The 7500-nt window shown below is 38.2% G+C and overlaps 1 long non-coding RNA gene across 1 annotated transcript in view; it reads right to left on the minus strand.

Moving 5' to 3' along the window:
- Positions 1 to 964: 964 nt before the first annotated feature.
- Positions 965 to 7500, minus strand: part of LOC128247855 (uncharacterized) — an 88112-nt gene continuing 81576 nt past the window's right edge. The window contains exon 3 of the long non-coding RNA XR_008264179.1: positions 965 to 1064. This is a non-coding gene — a long non-coding RNA (uncharacterized LOC128247855). The remainder of the gene's footprint in view (positions 1065 to 7500) is intronic.

Genomic DNA, 7500 nt, shown 5'->3' on the forward strand with positions numbered 1-7500 from the left:
GTAAGCAAGCTACTTACCACACAGCCACTCCCGCAATTTCTTCACTTATCACTTGAAGAATGTAGCAAGGGCGAAGAAGGAAATGTTACTTTCCAGTATTTTTCCAGTGAAATTTGTGAGAGTGTGTGAAGACCCATTTAACCATTCAGTTTATTCAGGGAAGGCCTGTCTTACCATTAGTTAGGTGCGTAGAAGGTGTGTGGTTTAATGTCTTGGGTATTCAATTCACAATCGTATGTTCGGGAGTTCTATTCCCGGCGGCGCGTTTGCCTTTGAGTAAGATAGTTTATTTCTCGTTGCTCCAGTCCACTCAACTGGCAAAAATTAGTTGTACCAGTAATTCAAAGGGCCAGCCTTGTCGCAATCTGTATCACGCTGAATCTCCTTGAGAACTGTCTTAAAAGTGTGCGTATTTGTGAGGTGTTCAGCCAATTTCACGTTAATTTTACGAGGAGGCTGTTCCGTTGATCGGATCAACTGCCACCTTTGTCGTCGTAACTGACGGAAACTAGACTAACAACCATTAGTTGGTTCAATGGTTCTCATTTGAGCCTTTCATTGTAATCTGGATATTACTTCTGAAAAAGGGTATTTGCCATTTGCAGGAATATCCGGTATTGTTGGTGTCTTGGTTGGCTCTAGCTAATTGATATCCGTTTCGATTAACAGGTGGTGAACCGGCAGAGTCGCTACAGCGTTGGACAAATAGCCTCGCAGTAATTGTTAGGGTTCTCTGAGCTCAAATTGGTTCGCAGTAAACGTTTGCCGGGTGTTTTATTTTATTGAGTCCAAAAGATCCACCCAACAGGACTCAATGAAACAAAACATCAGCCTAAGTCGGCGGATTGGCGGTATTTTTAGGGCATCGAACGAGATACCTTGTGGCATTTGTTTTATCTCTTTACTCTATAAATAAATTCTTTGATATTAAAAGTTAATCCATCGATTGGTTTAACATCGACATCACGTGTTTGGTAGCCTTGGTTACATAGATCGCTCTAATACAAGGATTCGAACTTCTTTGAGGGTAACTTTCTGCCTTCCTCTTATCAGACACTGAACTCCTATAAATAAATAAATAAATAAATAAATAAAATGTCATGGCCACTGTCCTTCCCTACCCCTGGCTAAACATACAATACATTTTATATCACTTTATGCATCTGAATTCATATTCTTTCTATTTATTGTTTCTTACCACACTCGATGTAACCGTCTCCCACTGTTTTGCAATTTTTCTTTGTAATATTTCCCCAAAATATGGAAATACGAGAAGCCATCATCATTATTTTAATCATTACCATATTTTTAAAAGCTTCATGTGAGGTTCTACTGCATCACTAAGTGCACATCTGTGTCCCCGAGGTGTGCGCTGCATTGTCTTTTGTCGCTTTAGAAGTATGTTTGTGTGTTACATCTGTTTTATATCGTTGTGGGGTTTGTTTTATTCCTTCTGGTGTTTCATTAGTGTTTCCTCGTTTTGATGTTGGGACTAATATATGCCACGTGAATCGTGTCATTTTGTTGGGCGGTGATTATGTGTCGTATGTGTTGCAAGAGCCGTGTACCGGGTTCCAATATACGGCAGTGACTATGTTGAGCAGGCATTCTCAAACCCATAATAATTACGTTGAAAAATGTGATGTCTTTTGCTTGTTCTACTCACAGGACTGCGGCCATGCTGGAACATCGCCTCGAAGGGTTTAGTCGATCAAATAGACTTTTGTACATATTGGAACCTATTCTATCGGTCTCTTTTTCCGAAATGCTAATTTACAGGGATGTAAACAAACCGATACAGGTTGTCAAGGTGTTGGAAGGAAACACACACACACACACACACACACATACACACACAGACACACACACACTCACATTTATGTATATGTTGTGGCGAAAGTACGACACCCCCTGACGGGAACAGACGGGACCACTACATATAAATATTTTTTTCTTCTCTAGGCACAAGGCACGAAATTTTTGGGGAGGGGACCAGTCAATTAGATAGACTCCAGTACGCAACTGGTACTTAATTTATCGACCCCGAAAGGATGAAAGGCAATTCGACCTCGGCGGAATTTGAACTCGGAACATAAAGACAGACGAAATACCACTAAGCATTTCGCCCGGCGTGCTAACGTTTCTGCCAGCTCACCGCCTTACTACATATAAGTATATATTTCTTTATTGCCCACAAGGTGCTAAACATGGAGGGGACACCGCCTTTCTACATATAAATATCGGCGGTCTGACGTAGTCAGCAGTTCGTAGTTTAGTCTTCGAAGTCCAGGTACCGTTTACAGTTCGACTTAGTGTGTTAGAAATATTGATTGTTGGTTCGTAACGTGTTTGTTACTGCTGCTGTTTCTATTTTGTATTATTATAACAATGTTATAGCGTATTCTTTATCTATCGACAATATCAACCGTACTACGATATTGGAGGCGTAAGGATATAACAGTACAGCAATCCCTCGCCATATCGCGGTACACCTATCGCGGTTCATCTATCGCGGTTCACCTATCGCGGTTTATTATTTAAGCTTACGTCGATTCCTCCGTGGTGTTGTTTTGCATTTATAATGAAATAAATATATACAAATTATAAAAATAATAAAAAAATAATACACAGTACAATATTGTGGATTTTCACCTATCGTGGTGGGTTTTGGAACGTAACACCCGCGATTGTCGATGGATTACTGTATATAAGACAGGCTTGCATATAGTTTTCGTCTGCCAGGCCCACTCACAAGACGTTAACCGACTCCTGGGTGATAGCAGCAGACACTTGTTCAATGTGCCGCGCAGTGGAACAGAACCCGAAATCACGTGATTTGCAAAGCGAACTTGTGGACCACACAGACATGTCCGCGCCTTTGTTATACGCAAGTAGAATTAATAAATAAAATGATAATTTGCAGGAGTGGCTGTGTGGTAAGTAGCTTGCTTACCAACCACATGGTTCTGGGGTGAGTCCCACTGCGTGGCACCTTGGGCAAGTGTCTTCTACAATAGCCTCGGGTCGACCAAAGCATTGTGAGTGGATTTGGTAGACGGAAACTGAAAGAAGCCCGTCGTATATATGCATATATACATATATATGCATGTGTGTGTGTGTGTGTGTGTGTGTAGGTGTGTGTTTGTGTGTGTGTGTGGGTGTGTGTGTGTATGTTTGTGAGTCTGTGTTTGTCCCCCCAACATCGCTTGACAACCGATGCTGGTGTGTTTACGTCCCCGTAACTTATCGGTTCAGCAAAAGAGACTGTTAGAATAAGTACTAAACTTACAAAGAATAAGTCCTGTCGGTTTGCTCGACTAAAGGCGGTGCTCCAGCATGGCCGCAGTCAAATGACTGAAACAAGTAAAAGAGTCGTTTGTTTAAAAGATTCAGCGCCAAAGCTGTAGAGTATATACTGAGCAGATTTTGTGGTATGGTCTTTAGGCGGATTTTGTGAAGAATTTGTTGCTATGCGAGCTAACGGTGGGATGTGGCATGTGTTGTAGTATCTGGTGTCGATTATGTAAGAGTATGCGTTGTATTATTGTATTGGATGTGATCGTGTTGAATATGTGCTGTGTCGGTGTCTTATATTTCTGAGTAGCCATTTTGTAGAGCGTGTGTTATTATATTGTATACTTTCTTTCTAAAATAAAATCCAGTGGTTATATTATGTTAAAGTTTACAATAGCAAAAAATTCATGTAATCCATAATTTCTTCTGGAAATAAATATTTACGATGCTGAAAAACATCTGGGCTTAATAAGAACATTTTCAGATGATATACGGATGGAATTTGGCCGAAAGAAATGTTTATGTTTGATAATTGAGTGCAAGATATATTATTCCTGAAGTAAATCTTCTTTACGTCAATGTCTGTCTATTCTGGTCTATCAGTAAAATGAGGGCTACAAATATCTAGGTGTTGGAAATGTATCGTATAAAAATACAGTGCACAAAGACAGAGTGATCAGACACTAACCTACAAAGCATTTCAACTATCAATACTAAAAGCAAAATCGTGGATAATTGACTGATATGTAGAGCAGAATCGTTCTATTTTTATATTTATTTGAAAATCTGCAAGATTCTAACATCAACTGGAAGCTTTCACTGAAATGGTGATATCAAAGGAGTCCGTATCAGAAGAAAAGGAGGTTGGTCGGTTAGGGATCAGTTTAGATATCGTTTGAACAGTATGGTATCGCTCAGCTAACAATAGCAAAACTATGTCACCCATGTGCTCAAAGGTGAATACTATGTTATGTGTGTACACACACACACACACACACACTCACACACACACGCACACACACTCACACACACACACACATACACACACACACGCACTCACACACGTGCACACACATACACATAATACGTGTATACTTATATATATGTATAATGTATATTTGTATGTGTGTATAATATATATGTACATACACACATACACTTTTTCTCTCTCTCACACAAACATGGAAGCACACGTACACATACACACACAAGCCCATACGTACACACACACACACACACACACACACACACACACACTCTATCTCTCTCCCACACACATACACACAATGTGCATAACACGTTGATCATAAAGATTTAAATTTCTCCTTTTGCTCTGAAGTAGTGTGTGTACTTTATATATTCTATATTCGATATTCAGATTTCATTTTCATTCGTTTTCTGTTAACAAATACTGTCGTTAAACTCTCTTTCTTAAGGTCGTGCTATTGACTTTAGAGAGATTTTACTGCTATCTTTAGCAAGACGAGGGTTTGCATAGAAGTTTCATTACCAGTTTTTCAATACTATTCCATTAAATAGAAAAAAAAAAAGACCAAACAAAAATAAAAATAATTACCCTCCTTTTTCAAATCTATGAAATATGTTCTACTGGATTTGGGACATTAATTTCCAATGGTAACTATTCCAAAAATGAAATATTTAGATGTTAAAATGTGATTTTTATTTGGACGTATCTGTATCAAATCTTGGCCTACAATCGTTAAATATCTATTTACTCTTCTTAGATGGCTTATTGATCCAGTAGGGAACGAAGTTTTCGAAATACCATTACAAAACCGAAATTAAAATGTTCTTTTATTTTAAAAGTTGAGATGTCGTTGACAAGACAAAAACCAATTTGATACTGGCTTTTAGTTAAAGCCTTGTAACCATGTGATGCAGTGCTTTCCATTACTCGAAGATTTAAAACCTAAATCCCAAATATTTTTGGTTTTTGAACACACTTTCCCAAAGCAACGGTCTATGAGTGTTTCCTTTTAATATCTCACGACTCGTAACTTATAAAGTGACATGACAGTGAAAGAGAAACAAAGCTACAAAGAAAGGATGGTGATAGATTGTGTTAACAGTTATACTTTAGACAAACGAAAAGAAACACAGGAAAATGTAAACAATTGTCAGTTTTGCAATTGTTAGATGTTTGTTATTATTAGAACGAAGAAAGCAAAACAAATTCAATTTATTTTCAAATCTTAGAATATAAAAAACCCACAAATGCGTCAAGTATACGCATTCGACGCTATTCCAATGCTGGAACATAACTTGAGATCTCCTGGGAGGTTGTATTATTTGTTATGCGATACTATTACATTTGCTTCTGCCAACTTATTTGTATAAAACCCAAACATTTAGTCTCGAATAAACCCGATATATTACACGGTCACAAAACTTTATGATATTATATAAGCAATGATTTCAATGGAAGTTGTTGTTCCACGTGATGTTAGATCGCTAGACTAAATTGTTCAAGTGCTATAATTCATTCTGGCAAATCCCGCTTAAAAAACACTCGAAGAGTTTAACATTTCTTTCAGTCTCTGAGCAAAATTTTATGTGAAGGCGCAAATCTTAAGTTGCTAAACATGATGAATGTACTTGAAAATAAATATTTTATTTTTATTTAATTCTGTTTGAAAAGTGATATGAAAGCAAGTAGGACTACAATCAATGGTGACCCTTTGCTATCCATTACAAAACTGGAAAAATAGTTAACCCATTATGGAAAATAATGATAATAATAATAATAATAATAATAATAATAATAATAATAATAATAATAATAATGATAATAATGATAATAAAGTCAATGAAAACAAAAGGAAATTATTTATGTAGCGGTGCTGTTTTGCCAGATTCAGCTTTTCTGTGCACTTGTGCTCGCGCACACATGTTTTACAACAAGCACACAAAGAAAAAAAGGTGTGCGTACACAAGATTTTCAAGATGAAATCAATTTTTTTTTTATTGAAGTTGGTTACTCGTATAGATTCTTACTTACATTACGAATAAAGACATAATTTACGCACAAATTTCTGCTGTCACAAAATTCCGTAGCAAAAAGTAAATAAATAAATAGATAGATAAGAGGTAAACTTGTTGTCAAATTTTGGCACAAGGCCAGCAATTTCGAAGGAGAGGGCAAGTCGATTACAGAGGGCAAGTCGATTACAGAGGGCAAGTCGATTACAGAGGGCAAGTCGATTACAGAGGGCAAGTCGATCTTAGAGCTTAACTGGTGCTTACTTTATCGATCTCGAGGCTATGAAAGGCAAGTCGACCTCGGTGGAATTTGAACTCAGAACGTGAAGTCGGAAGAAATGCCGCTTAACATTTTTTCCAACACAGTAGTGATTCTACCGGCTTGGCACCTTACAATAGAGGTAATATTTGCTATACGTAAGGGATTATGCTGCCTTTAGGACTTATAGGCGCAGGCGTGGCTGTGTGGTAAGAAGCTTGTGTGCAACACACGTGTTTTTTTTAGCTGTCTTAGCGGTGAGACGTCTTTCCTCTTGTGTAATGGAGGAACGTTGTGTCATGAGTTGCGGGAATTTGAGTTCTTCTTCAAGCTTTGTGTCGTCTGAGGAAGAAATGGTAAAATATTTAAAAAGAATAGACTAGGAAATGGAAACAAAGAGTTATGCTGCAGCAGCAAAAGGAGAAATTGAAGACATATGTCTAGAAGATTTGAGCAGGTTCAAGGAAATACTCAAAAGGAAGGAGAACGATGTGAAGGTGTTCCCCACCAAAGAAGTGTTAAAAAATATAAACGAGAGGACGATTTTTTTATAGGACATACGCGGTGGGAACAAGGAAAATAGAAGTAGTGTCAGTCGCCCAAGTGGAAAAGGCGTTAGGACCAGTCTGGCAAGGGATTTCATGCCTTGCTAGGGGAAGAAAGTACGGAACGGTGGATGAGTTGTTTCGAGAGATAGCTATCACCAGACTGCACACAGCTACACCGTTAAAAACTGAAGAAGTGGTGCTTCTACCTGTATACCTTGGAAGGCGTGCTTCCAGGATTAGGGTAGAAGACGTACCCTCAGAAGTGAATGTAGCCTGGCTGGTAGCTGCCATACGGAAACTGGCAAGGGCAGAGCCTGGACATAGGAGTACAGGTTGCTCCGGAAGATATTGAAAGCAATTGACGAATTAGAATTAGTGCATATTTATTGTGGGCATTAT

This window comes from Octopus bimaculoides, chromosome 5, assembly GCF_001194135.2.
Source record: "Octopus bimaculoides isolate UCB-OBI-ISO-001 chromosome 5, ASM119413v2, whole genome shotgun sequence".
In the NCBI taxonomy this organism is placed as follows: Eukaryota; Metazoa; Mollusca; class Cephalopoda; order Octopoda; family Octopodidae; genus Octopus; species Octopus bimaculoides.